The sequence below is a fragment of the Stenella coeruleoalba genome (assembly GCF_951394435.1).
Source record: "Stenella coeruleoalba genome assembly, chromosome: 16".
Taxonomy (NCBI): domain Eukaryota; kingdom Metazoa; phylum Chordata; class Mammalia; order Artiodactyla; family Delphinidae; genus Stenella; species Stenella coeruleoalba.
The window spans coordinates 60199982-60206769 of NC_137162.1; the positions used below are offsets into that span (position 1 = coordinate 60199982).

Sequence of the window (6788 nt, forward strand, 5' to 3'; positions counted from 1 at the left end):
TAACCAGAGAGTTCAACCCCCTTCCTGAGTCCCTTTCCCTCTCTCCTGGCCCATTGATCCTTGGCTACTTGGGCTGGAGCCCAGCATCTGCCTCTGAGTTTCAGGACCCTACCCAGGCCCAGAACAATCCAGGCCTAGTGTGGGGCTGCACATAGGCGTCTGGTGGCAGGTCCAGGGAGCTGAGGCACAGGGCAGACAGAGCACTGGGCTCTCCAGTTTCCTCTGGTCAGCTCTACACCACACGCCAGAGCTTTTAGCTGTTTTGGAGAATTCGTTAAGAAATCACCTTACTGTCAAATTCATCTGGAGAGAAACTTTGAAGGTAAAGGCTTACATTCATTTCAAGGGTTTGAAGTGCTGGTCTTTAAATAGTTACCCCTAAAGTGTCAGGAGATCTGGGTCCAAAAACCTTGAATTACTGATCTTGGTTGTTCCTCCCAATTTCCCAGAGCCTCAGTTTTGTCATCTGAAGGAGGTTTTGTCATGAGGAACATGAGATGCTATTATGTGACAGTGCCAAGCAAGTCGAAGATGCTTCAGGATGAATGGGAAGGTAAGTGCTCACAGTCTGGTCACTGGAGGCTCACCCAGTAGGGAGGGCACAGTGGAAGTGGCCTCCTGGGGTCCTTCAGTGGGCTTTACGCGGTGCAGGTGACCTAAGGCCGAGGATAGCGAGAGGCAGCACTAGGACCCAGGGGCGGAGTCTGGAGCCGGCTCAGCCGGGTAAGTTCACAGCCAGAACACAATGTTCTCAGTGTACCCACAGGAAACCCTGAAGAGGAGAACTGCACATGGCCTTCTGCTGGGTGTGTTCTGGTCCTAGCCTTTTATTCTTTTTCCTAACCTCAGTCCCCACTTTCACATCCTGTAACCTGCAGAGCTGCCTGCCCCACCCTGGTGGGTTGGTCCCAGGCCCCAGGAGAGCAATCAATGCAGGAAGCCCAAAGCCTGGCTGGCCTTCACCATTTTCAAATAAGACCGTTTGCCTCTAACCTTGGTTTCCTGAATCAACCCTTTGTGATGGAAACTTTTCACAGTGCGGAAGGCAGACACAGGGGACAAAGCTGAGTTTCTAGCTGAGGCGAGGGTCTTGGCTCATGTGCAGGGAAACAGCTGATGCCTCTGGACCATCTCCTCCCTTCCTCCCTTAAGTCCAGGCCCCACCTGGGACGGGGTGAGGGCCTCCACGGCTGCTGCATAAATCAAAAGGAACTGGGAGCTGCCTGGGGAACCAGGGCCAAGTTTGGAGCAGAACATCCTATGATGTGGTTCCTAGTTTTTATTTCCACGAATGCTATAATATGTTGTCCCACCGAGCTATTTTTATTGAATGAAAAAATTTTTAAAAAGCAAACCTCTGCAAAACCAACAGCCCTCCGTTACAGGGAAGGACAAGGTGAACTTTTCACTTCCTTCCCCGCAGCCTATCAACTCATCTGCGGTTTGGTGTCACCCACACTTCCATACTATATTCAATCTCAATTTTTGCCTCCTCGTTTTTGAAGCTGCGAGAGCAAGGCTCTTAAACCCATGTTGCTCCTTAACGTTGCGTGAGACTTTCAAAAGAGTTTTCTTAGTGAGTTCTCACAACTGATTGCAGAATGGCCAGATGCCAGCCTTGAGGCAGAGACGAGCCCGGAGAGAGTAGACAGTCAGGGAGAGTCTGTGAGCAGCCAGCACCCAGCCATACTCTGGCTCCCTGCGCTACTGGGGGCTACAAGTAAGGAGCAAAGCTCTTCTTTTATAACACACCACATATCTGCCTCCTTAATGAAGGGCCTGGCCATTGAAAATAAACCCCAGTGCTTATATTAAGCTCTTTTAATAGGGCTCCTTCCACTCTGGCATTTCAGAGTGTTTTCCCAAATATTGGTTTGTAAGAGAGTTTTAGTGTGTCCTCACCCCATGCCTATAAAGAGATTCGACTGGGTGCTTCCCATACTTATCCAAGCTCAGGGATTCCTTTCTTGGAGAAGGAGCTTCCCAAAGCTGGCAGTGCGGCTACTCCAGGGAAATCTGCAAGGGAAAACTTGCAGCCCCCAAAGACCTGGGTTCTAGTCTTAGTTTTTCCAATTTGCTGTGTGACCCTGTGCAAGTCACTTTCCTACTCAAGGCTTCAATACCCTCATTTATAAAAGTAGAGGATTTGGTTAGACATCATTGCTGTCACAGGTGGAATTGTGTCCCTCCTCAAAATTTACATGTTGAAGTCTTAACTTCGGTACCTTAGAATGTGATCTTATTTGGGGATAGAACTCAATAGAGGTAGTTGAGTTAAAGTGAGGTTCAGTAGGGTGAACCCTAATCTAATATGACTGGTATCTTTATAAAAAGGGGAAATTTGGACACAGACACATGCATAGAGTAATGATGATGTAAAGAGACATTGGGAGAAGATGGTCATCTACAAGCCAAGGAGAGAGGCCTGGAACAGATCCCTTCCTGCACAGCCTCCAGCAGGAACCAACCACGGTGGCATCTTGATCTTGGACTTCTAGACCTCAGAACTGTGAGACTATTAAGTTTCTGTTTAAGCTGCTCAGTCTGTGTACTTTGTTATGGCCGCCCTAGTAGGCTCTTATGGCAGCCCTAGCTCAAATGAATACAGTTGCTAAGGCCCTTCAGCTCTTAGTCTATGGGATTCTTTCCTGCCATTCCTTGGTGGTTTCTTCTGCCCCACATGGCCTTTCTGTTGCCCTCTCCCAGTGAGTGAATGACACCATGTGTGTGAAGTACTTAGCACAATGCCCCACATATAGTTACTCTTCAGTATATATTAACCATGATGAGTCCCCAGTGCCTGGGTATGACTTGTACCTACCCTGAGAGCTATTGCGCCAAAATGAGAGGTGTGGGTGCTGAGCCCAGGCCCTCATGGTCACTCATGCCTTCATTACTGAAGCCTTTCCCATCCCCCTTGGCAGCCTTTAAATTGAAGAGTATTAAATTGGCACCTTCCAGGAGCCTAACTCTTTTTCATGGAAAGTTCATTTTGGCCACAAAGCCAGCAGGACTCAAAAGAGACTGCAGAGGCTCAGAATGGGAGATGGTTTCTCTGTCCTTGGACTCAGTGATCCCCGGGGTCATGAAGAGCTGCAGAACGCTGAGGTTAAGGCCCTGCTTTTCTATTTGCCTAATAAGGATGCCCCTTGGCTGCAGCATAGTGGATAAGGCTTAACTACAGGCGCAGCCAGAGCTTATGCTCCCAGACAACAAGGCGCGGCCCTCCTCCCTGGTCCTCCATCCCCCCTTCTGCTTCTTTTCTAGCTCTCGGAATGAATACTCCACTGTACTGAGAGATGGCATGGGGATGATGTCCTGCTTTCTTCCTGGCTCCTAAGTCCATAGGTCTCTGGAGGCCAGAGCACCTGGTCCTCCAGCTGCAATCTCAGGCTGGCTGAGAGTCTGATTTTCCTTTTCATGATCAGGAGTGCTTTCAAAAAGCACTGTAGCCTTGAGCATTGAAGCAGGATCACAGAATGAGCCTTGAGTCTTCTCTGGGCAGTGACACTGGTCCAGGATAGGAAGTCCTAGGTTGTCCTCGAGGCACTATGTTGGAGAGCTAAGTTGCCCTGACTTCACAGAAGATTCCAGATTTACTATATTTTGGAGACTGCAGAAAGTTACGTGGGTAGAGTCTGACTTCAACAGCCCGCAAACATGACCTTTGGGTTTGCTAAACAGATGAAATGCCCATGCTTGTGTGGTTTATCTTCAAATATATGCCTGGAGACTTCTGAGAACAAGGAGGGGGAGAGAGGGTGTGGGATTTTACTTCAGGCCTCCGGGGCCAGGGAAGGAAGGAGGAGAAACCATTTGGGGGGAAAAACATCTCTCCGCAATGTCCATATACTTTATATTTGATCCCTTCAAGCTGCCTCTTATCCTGGTTTGGCTCAGAGCCCAGAAGGGAGGCTCCTTCAATAATTCTGAGCTTAGAACATCTGCCTTTCCCTAAAAATAAGTAAATAAATACAAATCTGTAAATATTTACTTTCCAGCCAGAGCAAAAATACTGTGAACAGTACTGCCTAGTGGTCTGTAAAGACCACCTCTGATGCGTCATACCAGCCTAAGGGTCTAACCCTTCCAGGTCTTGAGGAGCCTGCTTCCTAAGTTACTTATTGTAAAAGTCAGGATTGTTGGCCTTTTTCTCAGGTGTACCCTGTCCGTGTCAGAGAAATGCTCTTTTGATGGAAAGTAGAGCACGGTGAATGAGGCTCAAAACAATCTGGTTCTTGCTTCCTTCTTCTGAGAGGTCGCACCCCTCCCCTGTTTACATGCTCAGCTCCAGCCACACCAAATGACTTGGAGTTCCATGAATGCGGCCCTGCCTATGCACGTGCTGTTCCCTGTACTTGGAATGGTTCTCTGGCTTATTCCCCTCTAACCCCAATTGAACAGGCATGTTCAGGCCCAGGCTCACCTTCTCTAGGAAAGTTTCCTTGTTATCTCCCCTTCTTTCCCACCTCCAAGACTTCTTGGCTTCCACAGCACCCCATATAGACCAGAGTCATGGAGTTATGGTGCTGTATAGATTCCATATGTGTTTACTTGTCTGCTTTTTCATTGGTCCAAGTGGTTTCCAAAACTGGCTGCAGGAGGGTCACACGAGACCCCCAGCCATAGACCTACTGGACCCCAGGAATGAAGCCAGGGAGTATTTTTATTAAGCTTGGTTCTGAGGCACAGCTAGGTTTGGGAACTATTGCTCCATCTTTGTACTTCTATTGACTACATATTACCAGAGACATAGTAGGCCCTCAAGAAATGTCTGACTCTTCTAATAATTTCTCTCTTGTAAACTCTTCTTGTTTTCACTTCCTTCCCTTGCTAGCCCTAGACCAACAATTTGCTTACCCCCTTGCCCTTACCGTGTAAGACTGTAACCACCAACTATTCATTTTTTCCATTCCTACTGCCAGGCTGCCCGGAGTTGCTGGTATACTTCCCCAACAATTGGTGCCACTGCAAATTCAGGGACTCAGACTGGAAATGGCCCCTGAATGTGCTTGGCAATCCTCTGACCCTGGTCAGCTCCCTCCCATTCTTCACAGGGACCATTCCCAAGCCCACTGCTCCTGCTTTGTCCTGCTCCTGCCGCAGGCCATACACCAATTTGCCTCCTCCATCACAGAGAACACAGAAGCCATCTGATGGGAACTCCCTTACCTTCCTGCCACCTCACCGACACATTTACCCGCATCAGCACTATCCTTTTACCCTCCCTCCCTCTAAGGGTAATCGCTCCAGCTGGGCTCTGGCTCCCATCCCTTCCACTTCCTCAGGGACCTTACACCCTCAATCATGCCCTCTTTCTCTTTGACCTATCCCCAGAACAAACGTCTTGACTATGCGTCCTCCTTTAACCATCACCCTCTTTGTCCCCCATTTTTGCCTCTGCTTCCCACTGAACTTCTTAAAGATGTTGCCTAGATTTGGCCCCGTATTTCCACCTTCCACTCACCCTCCCAGCCACAGCAGTCTGGCTCTGCCCCCGCTGTACCACAAAGGTGGCTGCTCTTGAGACAAGGTCACCAACAAGTTCCTAGGTAAAATCCCAAGGCCTTCTCCACCCCTGTCAGCTCATTGCTTGGCTATACCAGATACTGGTATTTGCAGCAGGCTCCTTCTTTTTTTTTTTTTTTTTTTAATAATTTTATTTATTTATTTACTTATTTGTTTATTTATTTATTTATGGCCACATCAGGTCCTCGTTGCTGCACGCGGGCCTTCTCCAGTTGCAGCAAGTGGGGGCCATTCCTTGCTGCAGTGCATACATAGGCCGCTTATTGCAGTGGCCTCTCCTGTTGTGGAGCACAAGCTCTAGGCGCGCGGGCTTCAGTAGTTGTGGCTCGCGGGCTCCAGAGCGCAGGCTCAGTGGTTGTGGCGTACGGGCTTAGCTGCTCCACGGCATGTGGAATCTTCCCGGACCCGGGCCCGAACCCGTGTCCCTTGCACTGGCAGGCAGATTCTTAACTACTGCGCCACCAGGGAAGTCCAGCAGTCTCCTTCTTAAAACATCCTTTCTCCTGGTTTCCCTGATACCACATTCCTCATTTTCTGGCTGTCTCTGGTTACTTCCTGCCAGTTGCTTTCCTGGGCTCCTCCCCCTCCTCTTCCTGTCCCTTAGATCAGGGGTCCCCAACCCCTGGCCCACCGTACCGGTCCGTGGCCTGTTAGGACAACAGCAGGAGATGAGCGGCGGGTGAACAAGCGAAGCTTCATCTGCTGCTCCCTGTCACTCGCATTACCGCCTGAACCATCGCCCCCCACCATCCGTGGAAAAACTGTCTTCCACGAAACCGGTCCTTGGTGCCAAAAATGTTGGGGACCGCTGCCTTAGATGCCAGGGTTCCAATTCTCTTCTTACTCTGTGGGCTCTCTCCCTGGGCAATACCATCCATGCCCACCTTTGGTTGCATGTCTCTAGGTGGGTGAGTCCCAAATCTAACTCTAGCCCAGCTCACTCTCCTGAACTATATGTAGACCATAGAGTCACCTGCCTGCTGGACATCTCCTTGAGCCTGCCTCTCTCCCTGTACTCCTGTCTCAGTGAATAGAATCCAGTCCGTCAGCTACTGACACAAGAAACCCGGGTGTCCTCCCTGAGTTCTCCAAGTTTGACCAGTCACCAAGTCCCATATATGCTACTTCTTGAGTAACTCTCAGATAAAATCTATCATCTTGTCCTTATACTCTATGAATTAGCCATAACAAAGCACCTGCAGCCCCACAGAAGCACGATGTCCTTCCTCACTCTTGAGCCTTTGCATATTTTGTTCCTT

At 49.3% G+C, this 6788-nt stretch overlaps 1 protein-coding gene across 1 annotated transcript in view; it reads left to right on the plus strand.

Moving 5' to 3' along the window:
* The window catches only part of ASCC1 (activating signal cointegrator 1 complex subunit 1), a 137210-nt gene that overhangs the window by 13318 nt on the left and 117104 nt on the right, over window positions 1–6788 (plus strand). Inside the window, exons 2-3 of the mRNA XM_079900205.1 lie at window positions 450–553; window positions 2335–2509. The gene's annotated coding sequence lies outside the window, so the exon portion shown is untranslated. The remainder of the gene's footprint in view (window positions 1–449; window positions 554–2334; window positions 2510–6788) is intronic.